Below are 6530 nucleotides of genomic sequence, written 5' to 3'. Positions count from 1 at the left end.
GCTGACGGGTCACGTCCGCAGCTGACGTCACGCAGCTCTGTGGAAAGCTGGGCACCGAGCATGCTCATCTTCACTTACAGAAGTGACACCGCTGTCTAAAGGTACGCCACTGGCCAGCAGTCGTGAGGTATGACAGTGGCGCTAGCGATATTTAGGAAATCCGTCATCACCCTGATGCTGAATGGGTCTCCAAGCCTTTTCACTTTTGTGAAATGTGTAACCTGTTCAGGGAACCCAGTCTGTGAGTCTGTGATTTCGGAAGACGGTGAAAAGTGTGTTCAAGTTGGCAGATAAAGTGGCTGTGTTCAAGGCCTGCAGTGGCTCTGCCATTGTGGGGGCACACTGGGAAAATTAGGGCTCTCAACCTGTTTCCAACATTAGCAGAGATTTCTATTCTTTAATCTTTTTTTTTTTTTTTTTTTTTTTTTGTGGTACTGGGGATTGAACTCAGGACCTTAGGCTTGCCAGGTGGGTGCTTATGCCCTTGAGCTATCTCCGCAGCCCATTGATCTGTATTAAGATGAGTTGTATAATTAGCTATCACAGAGCAGTAATAATAGGAAACAGGTACTAGGCGGAATGCACTTGATGAACAGGAAGCTGCTGACAGCCAGTTGTAGACAATTTACCTCATTTCACTTGGAAATCAAGAATTAACAAAGTAGGGGCTCCATCCCTGGTACCACATGCTGTGCCGGCGCCACCCCCAGGCATGCTGAGCTGCCCGCCGAGACTGGGCATGGTGGCACGTGCCTGTAATCCCAGTGCTGGGGAGGCAGAAACAGGAGGATCACTACGGAGTCTGAACTGTGTAATGAAACCTTGTACCAAATACGTAAATAAAGATAAAAGTAAATAAAAAGAAGTGGCAAAGTGGAGCAGGACTAGCTGTCCTGATGTCACCAGGTGACATCAGATAACGCTGCATACCAATGGTGACACAGCTGGCTGCTGGTCAGTGCTGCCGCTGCTGGCCACCACTGGCTTGTGCTGGATATGATGGGCCAACTCTGCCTGGTGCTGGTCTCTGAGGCTGATCTTGGTTGCCTGCTGGGCTCTGGAACACCACAGGACTGTCGACCCCTCGTGCATGGTGTTCTTTCCCTTGAGGCCACTATGCTGTCCTCACCATGGGGTGAGAATGCTGAATAGAAGAAAGACAGTGCCCGGGCCATGGACACCTCGCAGCCGCCTCCCTTCTCCCTTCCCAGCAGGGAGGGACTCTGTAGCTCATTGGGAATCTGATGCAGAGCGGTGTGGTGGTTCGGTGCTCCCAGTCCAGTGCTGCCTGGCTGACTTTTAGACGTGGTTAAGCACCAAGCGGTTGGCTGAGGAGATAGCTCAGCAGTCTAAGCACCTGCCTGGCAAGCTCAAGGTCCCAAGTTTGATCCCAGCACTACATGCTGTGCTGGCCCTGCCCCTGGGCACACTGAGATGGCCATCAAGACCAAGCATGGTGGCACACGCTTATAATCCCAGCAGTGGGGAGGCTGAGACAGGAGGATTACCATGAGTCCAAGCTGTGTAGTGAGACCGTGTACCAAATACATACACACACACTAATTAATTAATATTAAAAAGAGCCAACTGGTTGAGGTTCAGTGCAGGCAAGACTGACATGGTGTGGCCAGCTGTTGAATCTTCAAGGACACAGGGTCCAGCAGCATCAAGGGACCATGAATTTGCCCCAGCAGCTGGCATGCTGGCTTATGGTGCTGCTGATGAGCGGACACTAGAGGAGGAAGACGTGGTGGGAGGGGAAACAAGCTTCCGTTCTGAAACAGGAATTCACAAGGGAAGGCGACAGGCCAACCCACGAGCTTCATGGCCCTTCTGACACTTGCAATACTGTCTGACAACCTGGAGAGGATGAGGAGGGAGAGGAAAGTGAAGATGGTGCAGGCACTACTCACAATGACCACAGTGCCTGCGTGGGGAGATGGAGGAGGAGGAGGACTGTCTCATGTTTCAGGGACAAAGTACCCGACACCCATAATTAAGGAAGGAAAGGTTTATTTAGCTTACAGGTTGTGGAGGTTTCAGTCCATACTCAGCTGGGTCCCAGACAGAGTGGCACATGGCAGAGGGTGACAGTTCATGGTGGCAGAAAATAGCAAAACATGGCCTGGGGAGATGGCTCAGTGGAATAAGCACTGGCCTGGCAAGCTCAGGGGCCTGAGTTCAAGCTCTGGTTCCACAAAAAGAAAAAAGCAAAACAGCAAGAGCAAAAAGGGCAGAAGCAGTGGCAACAACCACCGCAGAGAGCAAGTCTGGCTCCCTCGTGTTGCATCCAGGCTGTCTGCCCCAGGCCGGGTATGGCTCCCACACCCCTAATCCCAGCCCTGGATCATGAATTAATCAAGTTCCAGAAGCTGCCCCATAACTACATGAGGCTTTGGGGGGACAACTAAGTACAAACCGTAACATTCCACCCCTGGAGCCCCCAAGACTCATGCACATCCCTTTAGGCAAAAGGCATTTTCGTCCATCTTTAAGAGTCACCAAAGTCCTAACAGAGGCAGCATTGCTGAAAAGTCCAAGTCCCAAGTCTCCTCTGAGTTCTAAGGCAAACTCTCAGCTGTGAGCCCCTGTACAAATGAAAAGTTAAACACTTGCAGCATTCAGTGGCACTTACAGCATTCAGGATAAACATTGCCATTCCAAGAGGTATGCACAGCAGGGGACTACAAAGCATTGGGACCAACACAAGCCCAAAAGCCAGTAGGACCAACATTAAGTCCTGTAGTTCCATGTGGAACAGCCAAAGCAATCTGCAGCAAACTGTGAGCTCCATGCGGCTCCGCCTCTAGGGCTCTGCTGCTGGTCGTAACTCCTGGGGCTTCTCTCTGGGGCCGGCTGTGCTCCTTTGCAGTTTCCCTTAGATGAGCCACGTTCCTGGCTTTTCCAAACTTCTGGGGTTTCCACTGAATAGGCTTCTCTCTCACAGCCTCTCACACTGCCCTCCTAGGGACATACCACCTGGCCTCCCAGGCCCTCTGAAACATAGGTGGAAGCTTTAACCTCTGAACTCCTGCATTCTGCATGTACCTAAAACCAATACCACGTGGACGATGCCAAGGGCTGCTGCCAGCTGGAGCAGTAGCCAGGTTCTCCTCTCTCTTGGCTGCAGGGGTCAAGTGCCTGGATCGCTGAGCACTCTGACCCTGATTCTGAGAAACAAATTCTCTTTGCTGGCACCACTCTGGAACCTGGTGTGGCCGCCTCCACTCTGGAACACCGGGCTCTGCAGCTTTCCCCTCAAGGCAAAATCCCTGACCTTTGCAATCTGAGGCTGCAAAGGGTGGAGACCTGCCGCCTCCTGTGATGTCCTCAGGCCATACTTTCCATTCTCTTTTTCCTTCTTGGCAGTGGAGATCTTCTCAGCTCTATCTCTGCAGTCCACAGCTTTATTAGAGCTTCCTTTCTGGCCAAACACAACATTTTAAATTACCCTGCTGGGTTCTTTGCTTTTGATTCTCAACATAAATCTCACTGAAAGCCTCCAACAATAGCCACACCAGTGCTTCAACATTGGACTGTCTTGAAATTTCTTTTGCAAGATTAATCAGTTTGCTGTACTTAATCTAAGTCTCGGGCAAAGTCTCTGGACAGGAGCAAAATGCAGACAAACTTTCTGCCAAGCCATAGCACACATCACCTGGAGTCCAACGGTCAGTCAGTCCTTTCTCCATCAGAAATGCCTCAGCCTGGTCTTTACAGGCAGGATTTCTCTCAGCCTTCTGGTCTTCTGAACGCTGGCCAGAATCTCCCATATAGAATATCCCAAGCTGTTCCAGCGCTTCTCTTGTAGGCAACATCTCTGAGCCTTTTTATCTCTTCTTATAAGCCATTCCCAAAAGCTCATAATCCACATGGTCAGGTAGTCACAGAAGCAACTCCACTTCTCTGGTACCAAATTCTGTCTCAATTACTTTTCTCTCATTGCTGGGACAAAATACCTGACACCCCAAATGAAGGAATGAAAGGTTTATTTAGCTCATAGCTAGCAGATGTTTCAGTCCATACTCAGCAGGCTCCAAGGCAGAGCAGCGCATGGCAGAGGGCAGAAGTTCATGGTGGCAGAAAACAGCAAAATAGCAAGAGCAAAAGGGCAGGAGCAGCGGCAATGACCGCAGCACCGCAGCAGAGAGCGAGCCTGGCTCCCTTGTAGTGCATTCAGGCTGTCTGCCCCAGGCTGGGTGTAGCTGTCACACCCATAATCCCAGCAGCACTCACACCCATAATCCCAGCAGCACTCACACCCATAATTCCAGTGGATTATGAATTAATCACAAACTCTAGAAGTCCAACTCATGCTGCATGAGGCTTTGGGAGGACAACTAGACACAAGCCATAACAGGAACATAAAGGACCTGTCAGGTCAGGGGGATGAAACACAGCCTTCCCATGAGGGCCCACCGCAATCCGCTGCTCTCAGGATGCGCAGGAAAGGATCCGCCCACATCGGTGTAAATATTTTTACTTCTTTTTTTTTTTTTAATTTTATTTGTGTGTGTGTGTGTGTGTGTGTGTGTGTGTGTGTGTGTGTGTGGCCAACTCAGCCCACCAGGGGGCGGCGCTGGCTGGCATGTGGTGCTGGGGGATTGAACCGCGGTCCTTGTGCTTTGCTAAGCTTGTTCTAAGTAGGTGCTTTAGACCACTGAGCCATCTCACCAGCCCCGGTGTAAATATTTTTAACACAAACAGTGAAACAGAAGACTAATCTGAAGAAAGATGAAGATTATATTCCATCAGAAGACTGGAAAAGGGAGACTATGGTGGGTTCCACGTGTCAAGCAGACATTCCAGTTGGTGTGTGCTGATACAAAGAAAACAAAATGGCCAGCTCCTGTGGGGCGCCAGGCGCTGACAGTGATTTCTTGAGGATGCACCCAGGAGGACGGGTGACAAGGAAGGTGTGGAAGCAGTGCCCCCAGGGGCTCACATGAAAGACAACGAACCATTGCTTACCCGTAGTTTAGGTACAGGAGAAGCCGTGAGAAGGTCAGGATTTAATGTAAAAGCAGCTGGAGGACAGTTGTCCGGGCGGACAGAAGAGGAGAGTAGAAGCTTTGAACAAAGGCTGAAGGCCTGTGGAAAAGATTTTCATTTGATTTAGGCTAATGAAGCCCAAAGAAAGGCTGCTGGGGAGCATTTGCATGCTACCATACATGGAAAAAATCCAAGTGCTATGATTTCTTTGCTTAGCAAACGTGATTTGGTTAAGAAAAATAATATACAGCCTTCATCCTGGTGTGGCAGACCACACGGCCCGTCTTTTGAACAAGAGTGAGGACCCAGTCTCCAGCAGGCGCCCACAATGGGGTGTCACAAATGGACCAGGTGAGAGAGTAACCAGAGAAGAAGGAACTGGGGAAGGCTGCACGTTAGCGCAGACAGGAGGACACGGGACCGCTCCCCACAGAGAAGGGCACCAGCGGCTCTGACACAGGCAACCTGACCGCCGGCCCAAAACCTACTCACGTGACTGCAAGAAAGGAAAGCGATTTTGGGGACAAAAGTGAGAGACCTGCCAACAGGCAGCAGGTAAACAGTGGTGGGAGGGACAGTCCAGGTTCTTCTGAATTCTCCCCCAAAGCAGTGTCACTTGAAAATACAGATGACAAAAATCAAGACACCTCCTTTACTCTCTGTGTCAGCTGATAACATTGTGTCAACTTGGCTGAATCAGCTCCCGCAGATCTCAGCACGGGGGCCTAGGCCTGCAGGTGGGCAGGTGGGCAGGGCCCAGGAATTGAGAAAGTCAGGAAGCCACCCTGCCTGGTTTCCTGCCATCTCACCCCACTTCCGTGGAGAAGTCCCAGTCTTCAGAGGAGCTTGATCTTTGCGGCCACGCCACTCTGGAGGAGCTCGGATCTTCACTGCTCTTCATTGTTTTCTGCTGCATGAACTGTTTGCCTTGGAGCCAGCGGAATATGGACTGAACCCTCCAGTAACTGTGAGCTAAATAAACCTTTCCTTCCCTCAATTTGAGTGTCCGGTATTTGCCTCAGCAACGAGTAAAAAGTAACTAAGACAGAATTTGGTACCAGAGGAGTGGGGTCGTTGCTGTGGCTATACCTGACAATGTGGGTTACAAACTTTTGGGAATGGCTTATGGGAAGAGACAGGAAAGGCTTGGAGATGTCGCCTACAAGCGAAGCACTGAAACAGTTTCAGCTGTTCTGTTTGGGAGATTCTGGTCAGAGCTCAGACCAGAATGCTGATAGGAAGCCTGACTGTAAGGACCAGGCTGGGGAGGTTTCTGCTGGGAAGAAGGACAGCATTGGTTGTTGGACTGTGGACGATTTGTGTTATGGATTGGCAAAAATTTGTCTGCATTTTGCTCCTGTCCAGAGATTTTGCCTGAGACTGAAATTAAGCACAGTGGACTAGTTAATCTTGGAAAAGAAATTTCAAAGCAGTCAAATATTGGGGCAGTGGCATGGTTGCTGTTGGGGGCTTTTAGCCAGATTTATGTTAAGAAGGAAGAGCAAAAAGCCCAAAAGGATGATTTAAAATGTTGTGAG

General features: G+C 50.2%; 1 protein-coding gene and 1 pseudogene across 2 annotated transcripts in view; both read left to right on the top strand.

Moving 5' to 3' along the window:
- Fut6 (fucosyltransferase 6) overlaps window positions 1-6530 on the top strand; it is a 21284-nt gene that overhangs the window by 6174 nt on the left and 8580 nt on the right. The gene's annotated exons all lie outside the window — the stretch shown is intronic.
- LOC101568158 overlaps window positions 1131-6530 on the top strand; it is a 43146-nt pseudogene continuing 37746 nt past the window's right edge.

The sequence above is a fragment of the Octodon degus genome, unplaced genomic scaffold (genome assembly GCF_000260255.1).
Source record: "Octodon degus isolate 3935 unplaced genomic scaffold, OctDeg1.0 scaffold00050, whole genome shotgun sequence".
NCBI classification, from domain to species: domain Eukaryota; kingdom Metazoa; phylum Chordata; class Mammalia; order Rodentia; family Octodontidae; genus Octodon; species Octodon degus.
This window is presented reverse-complemented; position numbering and strand designations above follow the sequence as displayed.